This window comes from Triticum aestivum, chromosome 3B (assembly GCF_018294505.1).
Source record: "Triticum aestivum cultivar Chinese Spring chromosome 3B, IWGSC CS RefSeq v2.1, whole genome shotgun sequence".
Classification (NCBI taxonomy): Eukaryota; Viridiplantae; Streptophyta; class Magnoliopsida; order Poales; family Poaceae; genus Triticum; species Triticum aestivum.
Window position 1 is genome coordinate 50,622,638 of NC_057801.1, and position 2,333 is coordinate 50,624,970.

The 2,333-nt window shown below is 47.3% G+C and overlaps 1 long non-coding RNA gene across 1 annotated transcript; it reads left to right on the plus strand.

The window, feature by feature from the left end:
* Positions 1 to 581: 581 nt before the first annotated feature.
* LOC123064664 (uncharacterized) lies at positions 582 to 1,573 on the plus strand. The gene is made up of 2 exons (XR_006430760.1): positions 582 to 863; positions 952 to 1,573. It is a non-coding gene; the product is annotated as an uncharacterized lncRNA (long non-coding RNA).
* The last annotated feature ends 760 nt before the right edge of the window (positions 1,574 to 2,333 follow it).

Consider the following 2,333-nt stretch of genomic DNA (forward strand, 5'->3'; position numbering starts at 1 on the left):
TTTTGGATTTTCTTTGTGTCCTCTTGCTGTAACAAGAGAGAGTTCTCTTAGCTTAGTTTCTGAAATACTAAGAATACTAGGCCCGTAAGGGTTCCTTTTACCTGGTTTTTTTGGAATTTTTTTTACCATTATTGATTGAGTGACGCGTGTGCAGGATGGCTTCCTAGAGTTTGATGGATCTCATTTTTTGCTTGGTCAGGTCGTGGGGCATGTTTGGTTTGGTGTTGCCGTTGCCACGTTATGAGCTCTTGTTTATCGACGGGTGTGTGCTGCACTCTTCGGGAAGGTTCTTCCATTCTTTAAAAAACTTTGATTTACTGTGCGGTTTGCACTTTTGATTTCACATGTCCAGTCTAGAGGTGTGTGGATTGCTCTTGTTCCACGTGCCACTGCTTGATCCATGCATGTGGCCACGTCTGTCCATGGGTCATTGACTGCTTATTTCCATGATGGACACGTATAGGTCAATGAGATTATGGGATAAGCAGTTTGGACATATGTTGTGTTTTTCTCTAGACCGGCTAGATATTTTGCCTGGTCTCTCTGGAAGGATCCCGTGAAATCCCGTTCCACCGCTTGGTCGTTGTTTGGCCCTATAAAAATGCGTCACTCCGTGTGCGTCTTCCATCTCGGATGCGCCATCATCCCTGCTCCTTCACTCCTGACACCCCTTCCGTCGAACACAATGTGAGCTCTGCCCTGTTGGTGTCTGATGAAGCGCCGCCGACGGCACCGTGGAGTGCCTAGGGTTCTATCATAGGCCGCTCGCAGGTCATGGGCCCGCGCGACTCCGCAGCATCGTGATCCTCCAGCGCGGGCGTGCCGCCGCCATCAAGACGAACCGGCGCCGCCTTCGGTCGCTGGTGCGTTCCCTCGCTAATAAGGTCGATGGCTCCCTTCCCCGCACTGCTTCTTTCCTACTCATCTTTCAATTTTTCTCTATCCTTGCAGTCACCGCAGGTAGCGGCAGCATGTACGCATCAGGAGCGGGCGCCTCTTCTTTCGTGCTCTCGCTAGATCCTCCCAGCAGCAAGTCACCCTCTCCACCACGCCCTTTTCCTGCGGACTACGGGAGTCAAATGCTAGCTGGCCCTTGATCTGAATGAACAGACCTGCAACCGGTGCTTGATACGGAAGCATGAATAGTGCAAGAGCTAGCAAAGTCACCGATCGCCATACAGAATGCCAACGTGGGAAGGTGGAAGCACAAATAGAAGCAGTGTGAAGCTGCTATTTTTTCCTCGCCGGCTACAGATCAAGCGTCTTGGTCAGCGATGTGTTACATACGTTATTTCTCCAGCACAAGTTCTCCCAATCAGCACAGGTTTGGCGACGCCCCCCTTTCGTTGTCCTCTCGACGGCGGGATTACTTCCGTCTCTGGTGCAGCGACGACGTTCGGTGATTGTTTCTCGCCTTCAGAAGATAAGCTCTCAAAGCACAAGACTCTCTTCAGCTTACTGAAAACTACTTACTGAAAACTTTCTTACGCACAAAACTTCTTGCGGATATGTAAACATGAACTGACAGGACAACTTCATAATCTTGCACGTTTTTAACTTAGGACCTACTATTTGTCTCGCCTCATTCATCTGCATGCGAGTCCTCTTAAGAGTCAATTAATGACTGCATATGCTTTGATTTGATTCCCACTGACTAATGGTTTCTTGACCTGTGTTTCTTTTCTCATATTGGCTAGTTGCATGACAATTGGTGTTAGTGACTTCCTTTCGTTTAAGTTTGATTTAGTATTTGTAGGGATGCATCTGTATGAGGATTCTCATCATTAATTGGTGGGTTGGTTTAGCAAAAAAAATGACAAGTGTGCATGCAACAATGGGTGGACTACGCAGATTTTTTTCTATATTTTATTTATGGCCAATGAGGACTGGTGACGGTTGCTACTGATCCGGGTGTTGACAACACTCATGCATGGTTGTGGTTGTGTGGTATGCAGTATATGTGTATTCTCAGTCTATGTAAGCAGTTGCATGTTGAACACTTGGTATGTGTATTCAAAGCAGCTAATTTCTGAATGTAAAAGAATACAACGTCATTTTTTCTAAGAGTAAGGCCCCGTTTGGAATCTCTCCACTCCGTTCTCCACGGAGCTGCAGAGCTCGGTTTGAGCTGCTCCATAAAAAGCTGCAACAGCCTGCTCCGCTCCGGGATCTGAGTCGCGGGAGCGGAGAGAAACCGAACAGGCACTAAATCGATACTTCTGCGAAGCTCCTATTTTTTCATTGGTTTATTGCTATTTCTCCTTACAAACCTACTGTCCGAAGAGAGTAGAGTTAATAGCCTTGGCCTAATAATTGATGAAATCCCAGCACGT